The following is a 15374-nucleotide window of genomic DNA, read 5'->3' on the forward strand; positions in this document are numbered from 1 at the left end:
GTCGTGCCCATTGGAACGTTATCTCTCTCTCTCTCTTCTCTCTGTTCACAGCCGATCTGATATCTGATAGGCCCATCTGGTCAGCCTGCTCTTGGGCTGCTGCTGCGTTAGTCATGGCCTGGCCTGGCCGTGTCCACTTCTGCCCACTGCCCACCCTCCAGCCTGTCTCTCTGGGGTCTGTCCAGTGGGCAGTGTTCATGCCACCCACAGACAGGCTGCTGTGCCCACTGCCCGGCCTTTTCCAGTTGAGCTAGGCCTGAGCGGCCGGACGGATGGAGGGATGTACTGTGTGGCTGTGAAGGAACACCGTGAACCACCATGGAATATGGAATAACAGCAAGAAGTTGAACAACAATAAGTCACATATGGCCCTTCACTTTTAAAAGCATTCAGTGCCATAAGGCTAATGAATATGGATGGAAGAATGGTGTTGAAGGAGATTAACTCCCCTATGAGCTATAGAACGCCGTTTGGGTCTTTGCATGCAAAAAAAGATACAAGTCAAATACACTATTACATTTGCACAAGCAAGCCAGGTGTCACCACTACGATCAGTAGCACTGACAAAAAAAACAAGTCTGCAAACAAGCACACACACCGTCTGTGTGAGCATTTTAAATAAGAGCAAGATCAAACGAGCAGGATAAAAAATTGTGCAAATATCTATGTTATTAGATACAATAATATGTTATTAGAATCTTTGGGGTAGCTAGCTAGCTTTATCTTGCTACCGTCCTAGCTAGCACCAATGCAACCAGCCTGAAAACACTGACCAGCAGAAACTGCAGTCATTTTCAATATTCTCAGAAATGATTTAGGGATCCATGTGAGTAAGTATTAGCTAGGTAGCCACTTGTTGTACTCCTATTAAACTCAAACTTCAGTTTGTGAAAATAACTAGCTAGCCTGCTACGCAACCCTGTTGCCCAAAGTAACATTATAAGCATCCAGCTAGCTTCATCTGGCGAGTGAGTCTTGACTGGACCGGGTTATGTGTTGTGAAGCTAGCCACAATAAGGATTAACCACCATAGTGGAATTAGCGTTTGGCCTTCAAAATAAGCCTCTTTGAAAGTGATGCAAATGGTTACAATTGGTGGAATAATGCCATATTTAGACTAGATAATGGTCATCTCTACGGGATGGTCATCCCCCCGCAAGACAGTTGAGCTAACTTGCACTAATATGATTAGCATGAGGCGGTAAGTAACAAGAACATTTCCCAGGACAGAAAGCTTAAATTCTTGTTAATCTAACTGCACTGTCCAATTTACAGTAGCTATTACAGTGAAATAATACCATGCTATTGTTTGAGGAGAGTGCACAGTTATGAACTTGAAAATGTATTAATAAACCAATTAGGCTATTTGGGCAGACTTGATACAATATTTTGAACAGAAATGCAATGGTTCATTGGATCAGTCTAAAACGTTGCACATACACTACTGCCATCTAGTGGCCAAAATATACATTGTGCCTAAAATGGATTAATACATTGTGGCCTTTCTCTAGCATTTCAAAGATGATGGAACAAAAAACAAACGAAAAAAACATTTATTCTTTGTATTATCTTGTACCAGATCTAATGTGTTATATTCTCCTACATTCATTTTGCATTTCCACAAACGTTAAAGTGTTTCCTTTCAAATGGTATCAAGAATATGCATATCCTTGCTTCAGGTCCTGAGCTACAGGCAGTTCGATTTGGGTATGTAATTTTAGGCGAAAATGGGAAAAAAAGGGTCTGATCCTTAAGAGGTACAAGGTTGGAGTGTTGGAATGTTGAGCAATGAAATGGGGGTATCAGTCTATTCGGTGACACCCACAGAACACAACTGTGAAGAGTTTACGCAATATTAGCATAGTAGCTCATTGCAGGACTTTGGCGGTGGGACTTTGCCTCCCCAGTCAGCCTATTGTGCATATATTGACATTCATATTGCACTGTACACCCTTACTTAAGGATTTGTGATCAATGAAATATGGCATCAGTCTACTCAGTACCCAAGTGCTTTTTTACCAAAGTCCTCCTCGGAGTTATCAGACTCCAAAACACCACGTTGTATTGTGTTCAAATCAAATGTTATTTTATTTGTCACAAGTACTGTATGCAACCTTACCGTGAAATGCTTACTTTCAAGCCAACAATACAGATTTAAGAAATACAGTTAAGAAATGTTTTACTGAATAAAATAAAGTAAAAAATAAATAAGTAACACAATAAAATAATGATAGTGAGGCTATATACAGAGGGTGCAGGTACCAAGTCAATGTGCAAGGGTACAGGTTAGTCGAGGTAATTTGTACATGTAGGTAGGGATAAAGTGACTATGCATAGATAATAAACAGTGAGTAGCAGCAGTGCAAAAACAAAGGGGGGGGGGGGGGGGGGTCAATGCAAATTGTCCAGGTGGCCATTTGATTAATTGTTCAGCTCATGGCTTGTGGATGGCAGGAAACTTGCCCCTGTGATGTACTGGGCCGTACTCACTACCCTCTGTAGCGCCTTACGGTCGGATGCCGGGCAGTTGCCATACCAGGCGGTGATGCAGCTGGTCAGGATGCTCTCGATGTTGCAGCTGTAGAACTTTTGGAGGATGAATACACATAAACTCAGCAAAAAAGAAATGTCCTCTCACTGGCAACTGCGTTTATTTTCAGCAAACTTAACATGTGTAAATATTTGTATGAACATAACAAGATTCAATAACTGAGACATAAACTGAACAAGTTCCACAGACATGTGACTAACAGAAATTGAATAATGTGTCCCTGAACAAAGAGGGGGTCAAAATCAAAAATAACAGTCAGTATCTGGTGTTGGCACCAGCTGCATTAAGTACTATAGTGTTTCTCCTCCTCATGGACTGCACCAGATTTGCGAGTTCTTGCTGTGAGGTGTTACCTCACTCTTCCACCAAGACACCTGCAAGTTCCTGGACATTTCTGGGGGGAATGGCCCTAGCCCTCACCCTCCGATCCAACAGGTCCCAGACGTGCTCAATGGGATTGAGATCCGGGCTCTTCCCTGGCCATTGCAGAACACTGACATTCCTGTCCTGCAGGAAATCACGCACAGATCAAGCAGTGTGGCTGGTGGCATTGTCATGCTGGAGGGTCATGTCAGGATGAGCCTATAGGAAGGGTACCACATGAAGGAGGAGGATGTCTTCCCTGTAACACACAGCGTTGAGATTGCCTGCAATGACAACAAGCTCAGTCCGATGATGCTGTGACACACCGTCCCAGACCATGACGGACCCTCCACCTCCAAATCGATCCTGCTCCAGAGTGCAGGCCTCGGTGTAAAGCTCATTCCTTCGATGATAAACGCGAATCCGACCGCCACCCCTGGTGAGACAAAACCGCGACTCGTCAATGAAGAGCACTTTTTGCCAGTCCTGTCTGGTCCAGCGACGGTGGTTTTGTGCCTAAAGGCGACATTGTTGCCGGTGATGTCTGGTGAGGACCTGCCTTACAACAGGCCTACAAGCCCTCAGTCCAACCTCTCTCAGCCTATTGCGGGCAGTCTGAGCACTGATGGAGGGATTGTGCGTTCCTGGTGTAACTTGGGCATTTGTTGTTGCCATCCTGTACCTGTTCCGCAGGTGTGATGTTCGGATGTACCGATCCTGTGCAGGATTTGTTACACCTGGTCTGCCACTGCGAGGATGATCAGCTGTCCATCCTGTCTCTCTGTAGCACTGTCTTAGGCGTCTCACTGAACGGGCATTGCAATTTATTGTTTTGGCCACATCTGCAGTCTTCATGCCTCCTTGCAGCATGCCTAAGGCATGTTCACGCAGATGAGCAGGGACCCTGTGCATCTTTCTTTTGGTGTTTTTCAGAGTCAGTAGAAAGGCCTCTTTAGTGTCCAAAGTTTTCATAACTGTGACCTTAATTGCCTACCGTCTGTAAGCTGTTGGTGTCTTAACGACCGTTCCACAGGTGCATGTTCAGTAATTGTTTATGGTTCATTGAACAAGCATGGGAAACAGTGTTTAAACCCTTTACAATGAAGATCTGTGAAGTTATTTGAATTTTTACTAATTATCTTTGAATGACAGGGTCCTGAAAAAGGGGCGTTTCTTTTTTTGCTAAGTTTAGTAGGTTGATAGGTACAATACATGTGGCTCATTTCACAGTGGTTTCATAGTCCCGCAATGAGAGCTAATGTTCTGTGGGTGTCACTGAGTAGACTGACACCCCATGTCATTGATCCATAATCCATAGGTAAGGCTGTAGACTTAGATAAGTATGCCCCCAATGCAATTCTAAATTCTAATACATCCACATTGTTATTAACAGATTTTTGTTAAATTAACCAATTATTGTCTTTTGTTGAATTTATACAACATTCCAATCTCGTTTAGAATGAGCTATTCAATTACGGCACTATTTGTGTTAATTTGCAACACTTTCAATGAGAGACTTTTATTTTGAATGCGAACTGCAAATTCCTTTATTGTAACTAATCCTTATTGTATCTAGCTTCACATAGGTGGGTCTGACTATCATTAATCAAATAAGTGTTTTATAAATTAGGGGTATTTTAGATTATGACACCTAGCTATATTGTTAGCTAGCTAACTATAGCTACTGAAACAGATTATGTCGTTTTGCTATGTTTTAGGGGAATTGTGTTGTTGTTGCATCCATCAGCTAGATAGTTTTAAAAAATGACTGGCACTGTCCCAGAGCTTGAAGAAGTGTGTATGCGCTCAAGTGCGGCAGCGGCGTGATAGTGGAATCAATTAAGTAATAATGCCCGAGAAGCCGGTGTTTGGAGGATATATCGACACAAGTGTTGTTTGTCGAGGGCCGTCAAACCTTGCCAATATGTCCTTCAAACACCGGCTTCTCGGGCATTATAACTTTTATACAACAGGGTTACCAACATATTCAAATAATGATTGACATATTTTCATTAAAAAAGTTATTTTTATAAATGTATTCATACTTTCATCCTTCCACAATATATAGTCCCTACACAAATCTAGGGTTGCTACCCAAGCAGGCTAGTTGTTCTTTAATCGGTTCGGTTGCTAGAGAAGCGGCCCAGTCCTTCAGTCTTTTTGTTCTGTATCTATGGACGGACCCAGTCGTTAGTTCTAAATGTTCCGTTGCCAGCTCTTATCCCTTGCTTGCTAGCTAGCCAACTACAGCTAGCTTAGTCACGTAAAAAAGTGCAGCCAGGGGCCTCCCAAGTGGTGCAGAGGTCTAAGGCACTGCATCGCAGGGTTAGAGGTGTCACGACAGACCTGGGTTCGATCCTGAGCTGTATCACAACTAGCCGTGATCGGGGGTGTCCTCTGACACATTGGTTGCGGCTGGCTTTCGGGTTAAAATGGTATGTTTTAAGAAGCACAGTTTGGCTGGTCATGTTTTCGGAGAATGCATGACTCGACCTTTGCCCCCCGAGTCCGTTGTAAAGTTACAGCGATGAGACAAGATCGTGAAAAAAAATAAAAATAATTATTATTTAAGTGCAGCAAAAATTACAGCAAAGTAGCCGCATTTGCGTTTGTTTAAGCTGTATTCTAGTGAAATTTATTTGGAGACATCCATAGCAATGAGATAATGATTTCACCTGGCATAGAAAATGTGCTCACTAACCAACAACACAGGTAACACAATTATTTCAAATTTAAGCTGAAAAGACTGCAAACTAGCTGCACTTAATTTAGTTTTACCTTTTTTCAATTGACATTTCTTTGTATATATCCATAAAATTATGCCATCTGATTCAGTATTTTGACTGGCTGAGAAACGTTGTCTGCCTGTCTGCTGTCTGTCTTGTCCCGACACCCTACTCTTTCATTACTATGGGACAGCTGTTGATGGAATTTGAACATTGAAACAACGTTGCAAAAGTTGGAGAGACAGACAGGTTTATACAAATCTCCACTGTTGAAAATGAAATGTTAGTCAAAAAGAAATGTGAGATAATGTCTAGATGCTCTTTATAGTGAGATCAAGTGTATAAATTGCCTGGCTGGGCTGATGAGACAGTGGATTGCGCAGTCAGATGGAATCGAGTAAATAGGCATTTTAACATCATAGATTTAGCTGGTAGTAACTTCTGGAATAGACACTGGCTGGAATGCGGTTTTAACCAATCAGTATTCAGGATTTGACTCACCCCTTGTATAATGTGTATTATATACAACGTGTGGGTCTAATCCTGAATGCTGATTGGTTAAAACAGCATTCCAGCCGGTGTCTATTCCACAAGTTACCACCAATTTATAAACTTGATCTCCACAAAAAAAGTATGACAAAAACATTTATTTTTACTGCTCTAATTACATTGGTAACCGGTTTCCAATAACAATAAGGCACCTAGGGGTTTTGTGATAACAGTCATATTCAAGTCCTGATTGGTCAACAAGCTTATTTGACGCATTAAATAGCGTTATTTGACGTGTATCTTTTTTGACACGCAAAGACCCAAAATGGCATTCCACAATGAGCCGTTGAGACAAATAACTGGTTGTTATTACAGGATACCGACTGCAGGTCTCATAAAGCGTCTCAGAGTGGGGATGTTGATCAAGGATCAGGTTTCACATGTCCATATTGTTATGATCTAAAAAGCTAAACTGATCCTACCCTGAGACGCTTTATGAATACAGGCCCAGGTCTCAGAACTGAGCATTGATGTTTAAAAAGTAAAAGAAAGAAAAGGCCAACTTGGCCTGTAAAAGATACATATTATTTCTCAGCTGTATTATGTCTTCATACAAATAGTTAACTGAACATCCTACACCTATCCTAAGCAAATCCCTCGTTCTTATAGGCTTACTGCTGATGTAGATTAACAGCTACAGTAGTATGTCTAAAAGGATGTGTTTTTAAGCCCCAACTAACCGCGCCAGATGTTGTGTGATTAGACTGGCAGGTTGCTAGCTGCTTAGATATTCATTGTGGAGAATGTATACCATTAAACGTAAACCTAATAGAATCCCGCTTAATTAGGCTATAGGTAATATATGCTGTTTTTATCTGCACATATAGGCCCATATCAGGGTAACAGCATGCCAGGTATCTGATTGGTCGATAGGTGTTAGTTATTCACAATTAATGTAGGTGTTAATTAATCTAGTTGCTTTTAAGAAACTGTACCATCACCGTTACAAATAGACTTGATACAAATAGGGGATGTTATATACATTCGCACGTCCTCTGCATTACGCCTTTTAGGGTTAGCATCTCAGCACTGGGGATATTTCAATGAGATTAGTCTTTCAGTGACACCTAACGGTGTAAAGGGAATGGTGCAACCATATTAATAGAATCATTCTAGTTCTGTGGGTGCAACTTTGCTCAGTGTGGCGTGGTGTATACAGTTCCTGATAACTGTACGCAATAGTGGTGCGCGGGTCAGCTGTATGTTCACCCGCACCCACCCGCAATCGCTAATAAACCCATTCGGAACCGCCCAGCTATATGTGATAAAGTGAAAATCGCCCAAGCTAAATCCATAATTATAGAAAATGCGCTATAGGCTACAGTCAAAGTCAGCAGAAGGATTTTTTGTTGTTGCCTGATTTAAATAGGTTTCTGCTTAGAATTTCCGACATTTTGGTAGGCTATTTGTTAGTCAATTGTCTATAATTAGATACATGTAGCTTCTCTTTTGACATTATATGTTGCCCTGCAAAACTAAACAAACCCTTGCTCAACAGAATAATGTAATAGATCGATATAATTCATTATTCAATCTAGTTGACATCGGTAAAGTTTTCACTGTCATCTTTCGGGAGCAAAGAAGTTTAGGGAATAGGGAGAAAATAAGATAACGCGAAAATAAAAAAGGTGTGAAAACCACCCAACTGTTTCTGATAAGTGTTCAGTTCGGCTTCGATGCATATTTTATGTTGTTGAAATAGACCTAATATTGGGTTTTATGATGTTTTTATGATAAAGACAGCACATATACAAATAGTATTTAGCTAGCATTCCATTCTCTCAAGATGCAAAAATAAATAAATCATATTTCTCCACTCCTGTTCCCAAGTCCAAATTTTGCCTACATTTGGTGTATAATTTTACTGCAGGAAATGCTTAATTCTGCATGAGTTATTATTAAAGCTATAGCCCTATTCGCACCGGACTAGTATTACTAGAGAACCTTCTCTCTTTTTTTCTATAATTCGACAGTTATTACTGACCCTAAGATATTTCATCAAGTCCAGGCGATAACAAACTACACTGATAACTCGAGTTTGGTGCCCAAGAATTCAAATCCATACCAAAACAACTTTGGTATAATGTCGCCATAATATTTTAATTGAGGAAGTGTGTTGATAATAATTAGGATATGTCAGCGATCTGCAGTAGAAGACGTCCTAAATGCCCCCCAGCCTTCAGCTAACTTGCCGATGTTATCCGTTTTTAGGATATGGATGAGAAAGTGAACTTGATCCAAATGTTTACTACGGTTGTATGCTGCTTTGCGATCTATTAACAAGCGTTGCATTAAATAGGCGCAATGTTTTAATGATGCGTTTGGCGATGTTCAATTCATTCACACAAAACGCATTAAACAAAAACATTTACTGTGAAAGTTGATACGTGTACTGTAGGCCCTTCATATATACAGTTAAAGTCGGAAGTTTGCACACACTTAGGTTGGAGTCATTAAAACTCGTTTTTCAACCACCACAAATTTCCTGTTAACAAACTATAGTTTTGGCAAGTCGGTTAGGACATCTACTTTGTGCATGACACAAGTAATTTTTCCAACGATTGTTTACAGACATATTATTTCACTTATAATTCACACAAGTAATTTTTCCAACAATTGTTTACAGACAGATTATTTCACTTATAATTCACTGTATCACAATTCAAGTGGGTCAGAAGTTTACATACACTACATTGACAATGCCTTTAAACAGCTTGGAAAATTCCAGAAAATGATGTCATGGCTTTAGAAGCTTCTGGTAGTCTAATTGACATCATTTGAGTCAATTGGAGGTGTACCTATGGATGTACTTCAAGGCCTACCTTCAAACTCAGTGCCTCTTTGCTTGACATCATGGAAAAATCAAAAGAAATCAGCCAAGACCTCAGAAAAAAAAATAATAGACTTCCACAAGTCTGGTTCATCCTTGGGAGCAATTTCCAAATGCCTGAAGGTACCACGTTCATCTGTACAAACAATAGTATACAAATATAAACACCATGGGGCCATGCAGCCATCATACCGCTCAGGAAGGAGACGCGTTCTGTCTCCTAGAGATGAACGTACTTTGGTGCGAAAAGTACAAATAAATCCCAGAACAACAGCAAAGGACCTTGTGAAGATACTGGAGGAAACAGGTACAACTGTATCTATATCCACAGTAAAACGAGTCCTATATCGACATAACCTGAAAGGCCGCTCAGCAAGGAAGAAGCCACTGCTCCAAAACCGCCATAAAAAAGCCAGACCACGCAACTGCACATGGGGACAAATATCATACTTTTTTGAGAAATGTCCTCTGGTCTGATGAAACAAAAATAGAACTGTTTGGCCATAATGACCATCATTATGTTTGGAGGAAAAAGGGGGAGGATTGCAAGCCAAAGAACATCATCCCAACCGTGAAGCACGGGGGTGGCAGCATCATGTTGTGGGGGTGCTTTGCTGCAGGAGGGACTGGTGCACTTCACAAAATAGATGGCATCATGAGAAGGAAAAGTATGTGGATATATCCGTCGCAAATGTGTCTTCCAAATGGACAATAACCCCAAGCATACTCCCAAAGTTGTTGCAAAATGGCTTAATGGACAACAAAGTCATGGTAATGGAGTGGCCATCACAAAGCCCTGACCTCAATCCTATAGAACATTTGTGGCCAGAGCTGAAAAAGCATGTGCGAGCAAGGATCCTACAAACCAGTTACACCAGCTCTGTCAGGAGGAATGGGTCAAAATTTACCCAACTTATTGTGGGAAGCTACCCGAAAAGTTTGACCTGAGTTAAACAATTTAAAGGCAATGCTACCAAATACTAATTGAGTGTATGTAAACTTCTGAATGTGATGAAAGAAATAAAACCTGAAATGAATCATTCTCTCTACTACTATTCTGAAATTTCACATTCTTATTATAAAGTGGTGATCCTAACTGACCCAAGACAGGGAATTTTTACTAGGATTAAATGTCAGGAATTGTGAAAAACTGAGTTTACATGTATTTGGCTAAGGTGTATGTAAACTTCCGACTTCAACTGTAGGCAATGTGCATCACTTTGTTCAATTAATTGAATCAGTTATTGTTTTGTTGCTCTAACCGGCAAGCTATACCTGTCAAACTCAGACATTTCTCTCAAAACACAGGGATGTTGATTCACGCGGGACTAGTATTAGCAGAGGACTTTGGAGTTTGCCAAAAAAATGTAGGTTATTCTGGTTAGTCAATGTACATTTAACCCGTCTAAATAATTGGCTACAGTTTTCGTGACATGCCATAGGCCTATTTGAAGTCCAGTCTTGACTCGGTTTTGTATAACGCCTCACAATCATCACAAATAATATAGCAAGCACTTCTATCATCCTCTTTCACCACTTCACCAAATCTTTCCCAAACATTACTTTTCTGGCCCTCTCTTCTCTTTGTTTTCAACACACACACACACACACACACACACACACACACACACACACACACACACACACACACACACACACACACACACACACACACACACACACACACATACACACACACACACACACACACACACACACAAGAAACACACACAGAACATTGTGTTGATTTTTCAGTGTAACCATCATTAGTGTTGATTCAGATGTTGAATGAACTCCAAGTGTTAAATTAACACTTGTTAGTGTAAACCCCAGTGTTGTTTTTAATAACCAGTGTTAACCCAAAACACACCCATCATTATCATATTTCCCAGCATGCTCCATTGCAGGTTGATTTTTAAAATGGTTTTTGCATGTACATTGATTGATTGATTAATCTTATGCTACTCAAATATAAATAACATACATTTATCTTAACTAATCCAGTCTGCTACTTGAACTTATTGCACCCCAGTAGCGGTGCAATAAGATACAAATAGACAATCACTGGGAAAGCCAAGCCAGCAAAAAAAATCCATATTGCAACCTGTTGTAATAGTTGCGTTGCTTGCGCTATAACCCATTGGTTCATACGCCACCGTGATATACAATAAGGCAATGACAACAAAAAGACAACAGTCACACAGTGGCGGAATAAATTCAACTACACATACTGTAGGTTTGTTTCATCACAAAACCGGAGAGCAACATCTGTCCGGTGAAATCCACAAAGCAAATATTGCATGTAACAAACAGTTATATGACCTGCAGCATGGTCAAGCAAGTTCATGTTTTCAACAGTTTACTAAACAACGACTGATTTAGAACCACAGAGTTACCGCAAGTCAGCACAAAGACAACAGGAGCACTGCATCTGCTATCCAGAACCATTTCAACTTAAACATTTATTAAACATCATCAAATCAACAAGGTCCGGAGCTGCTTAGTGTATACACTGAAAACAAAATTGTCCAATCAATGTTGCTAAGAATAAAATCAGTCCATGGTACTGATTTCTTTCTTTCTGTGTGTGTATGTGTGCAAGTATATATATATATTTTTTTAACTCAACCTACTTGTAGGCTAGTTGAATGTCAATGCCATCCTCCTCTCGTTCATGTTGGCAAAACGGTCTATGGCTCTGTCATACAGTACACTTTAAGATTTGGTTTTCATAGCCCACATAGCTAAAATGCTTGCTAGCTTTCTCTCATGAACCAGTTAAGTTTGCTAGCTAGTTAACGTGAGTCTACTAGGCTACATATTGAACTTCAATCATCTCAGGCCAGTGACACAATATAATCATTTAGAGTTAGATCAGAATCGGTGTCATAATCATTGGCCTGTACCACAGGAGGGGAGAATGGCTCATGATACTGGCCGGAGCGGAGCACATGGAATGGCATCAAACACATGGAAACCATGTGTTTGATGAATTTGATACCATTCCTCTTATTCCACTCCAGTCACTACCACGTTCTCCCCAATTCAGGTGCCACCAACTTCCTGTGGCCTGTGAAGGGAATTAAGTCAAACCACAAGTCCAAATCCACATTTGGCCGATTTAGCAAGCTAGCTACTGCAGGAAATCAACACAAGCAGACCTGTTTTTCTGACAGTGATGACGTTTTGCTTAGGATATGATTTGATTGGTGTGAAGCTAAATCCAACCTGGTCTCCTTTGGGGGACGTTTTGCTGCGCCAGGACAACCCACAGTTGAGCTCAGCTCAATGCTGATTGGCTAATTATTTTTTTTAAACATTATCAAGGGAGGCCAAATGCTTACAGGCATCAATGAAATGCTACGGTAGCAACATGTCATACTCTTTTGTTCCAGACAGCATCAGAGACATGGGCTACACATACTGAGACAGAGGGGCTGTTTCCCTCGTTCGGATGACTTCTCCTGTGAGATTCAGCCACTTGCAAATTGACAGAACATGATGAAAACACAGAGAGATTAAATAAATATATTTTTTAGTATATTTTTTAATTTTAACATTTTTTTATTGGTCAAGTATTTAGTGAAGCCTGGATTCCCTTGGCATCCATGAACACACACCACTGTTGCATCCATTACTGAAATGGTTGTTCCAGCTTACATGGTTTGAACTTTAAGTAGTTTCATATCTTAATCTTCCCAATCTGGCAGTCATTCTGAATGCAGGATGCAGGTGAATAAATATTCCAAATGATGGATATCCCCACTCTGGCTGGATTCCAATAGGAATTACACATTGCTTTGCAAGACCTCATAATGTGACTTACAAGTCTGACAACCTTGACTTTCAGGCCACTATATTAGGGTTAAACTAGGCCCTCAAAATAAGGCATTATTTAATACTTGTTGTATTTTGTTAAATAATTTAATTTGAATGATAACATTTTCACTTAGGATCTCACTTTGTGTAGGCCACAGGACTGAAAATGGATGAATGCAACAGCCTGTCACGACAATGTCTCTGTTTCTAACAAATACAGTCATGAGTGGTATCTCTAAAATTCACTTGAAAGGCAAGGCACTCTGGGAAATATGAAAATAAGGCAGGGAGTTCTATTACGCTGGTCCGTGTTGTACAGGACAATGGCCCATCACGTCATCGGGCGAAAGTGGAGTGGGAGGAGAGGCCTCAAATTAAACAGTAATCTGCACCGCTCTGTTATGTTGTCAAGAAGGCAGCATGATGCATCATCCAGAAATATACAGTATATTTATTTTACATAAAGTAAATATTTGAATATTCAAATTAGTTTTCATTGGGAAGGCAGATAAAGCATTTTTTTTAAATTTAAAGCAATCAGTTTTACATGTGAAAACACATAATCCTACTCATCATTCCCAGTGCTTAATTATGTTCCAAAACAAATACGATCACTTTTAAATCTGGTTCAAACTCCTCCCACCGGGGTAAGGTGGGCTAGATAAACAAACCCCCTCAGTGTGTTAATTCAACACTGAAAAGTGTTGACCTGTACAGACACTGGACCAGCGTTAAATTTAACACTATCTAGGTTTCTGTCCAATTGGCAATATTCTAATATTCAATATTCATGCCAATATTCTAATATTCAATATTCATGCCAATATTCTAAAATTCAATATTCATGCCAATATTCTAATATTCAATATTCATGCCAATATTCTAATATTCAATATTCATGCCAATATTCTAATATTCAATATTCATGTCAATATTCTAATATTCAATATTCATGCCAATATTCTCAAATCTGCATAAAAACAAAACGTGCATTTTCCCACCAGAGATGTTTCCATCAAATTGACTTGTTGCAGAATACAAGCGAGTGTGCCCACTCCGATATTGGCATGTGCTCTCTAGTCAACAGCGCCCAGATACAGTATATGTATCCAGTTACTGTGTCTGGTTGCTGTTGGCTATCTGGTTGCTGTCTGGTTGCTGTTGGCTATCCAGTTACTGTGTCTGGTTGCTGTTGGCTGGACACTGTATAGTGTCCAGAATACTGAGCCAGTTACAGTAAGATAAACCACCAAATGGTATTTGAATCATGCGATAAAAAGGAAATCATTGAAATTGTCATATAAATTGATAACATACATATTTTCTTTCTTCTAAAAAAAATATTATTTTTATTTGTCAAACTGCAGCCAAGCATCGATGATCATGTCACCAGAATAAGACCTTCGATATGTATTGGAAAGGAGCATCAAGCTCATCACCTTGCACTTTCACCACACTGTGACGTTTATCATAATTGTTTAATCTGTAGCCTAATAAACTGCATTCTTTCCTGACCAATCGTAGTGGGAGGACCACACAACATGTCATGGCATGACTCCAAGTTATTATATCAACATTTGCGCATAAAAGCGTTTCCACCTACATTTCTCGGATAATTCATTTTACTGACACAAAAAGATCACACCTTGTCTAGTATATTTTCTTTGATCAACATTTGGAACGTTTACAGAAAAATGTTATGTTTCTATCGGGCATGTCATGAACGTTTACAGAAACATGTTATGTTTCTATCAGGCATGTCATGAACGTTTACAGAAAAATGTTATGTTTCTATCAGGCATGTCATGAAAGTTTACAGAAAAATGTTATGTTTCTATCAGGCATGTCATGTCATGAAAAGTTTTTATCCGACATGTACTTTACTCGCTTATAAAGGCTGGATGGAAACCTGGTTAGTGTCAGTGTTGATTTAACCCTGGATAATATGCTGTGCACACACACTGAATCCAACACACTGGAACCAACAAGAGGTTCACTTTGGTGTTTTATTCTAGGCCTTAGTTTTTCCTTGTCGGGCCAGTATGCAGCAAATATCAATTTCCTCTTTAATGATGTTCAGTGTCACGTAGGTCCTAAGATGTGCCTTGTCAGAAAATGTACCGAGGATTAAATCGAGTTCCTATTTGCATGTGACTTTTATTTGAGAAACCAAATTGAACTGTAGCTTGTAATGTATAACATACAATTATGCAAAGTACAAACTGCGGACTGTTGTCATCAGTGCCCTGAGTTTGAATGCAGTGAGGGCCACGGATACATCATGTAAGTCTTTTCATTCAAAGGTGAGTCCTTTCATTCCAATGATGTGCAGTTTTGTTCTGCACCGTTTTACTATTTCCTGATTGGTCATCTATTTGGACTGTCACGGATTGAATGAAATTGAGCTATCATTTTTATAGGTACTATAAACTTTATGAAGACCTAGGGTATATTTAGTATTCTGTTAACCATAGTAGGGACTTAGCCAACACTGTGTCAGCCAATTTATTTTTCCAGAGTTTTTGCTAGATGTGTC

Source organism: Oncorhynchus nerka, linkage group LG22, assembly GCF_034236695.1.
Source record: "Oncorhynchus nerka isolate Pitt River linkage group LG22, Oner_Uvic_2.0, whole genome shotgun sequence".
NCBI classification, from domain to species: domain Eukaryota; kingdom Metazoa; phylum Chordata; class Actinopteri; order Salmoniformes; family Salmonidae; genus Oncorhynchus; species Oncorhynchus nerka.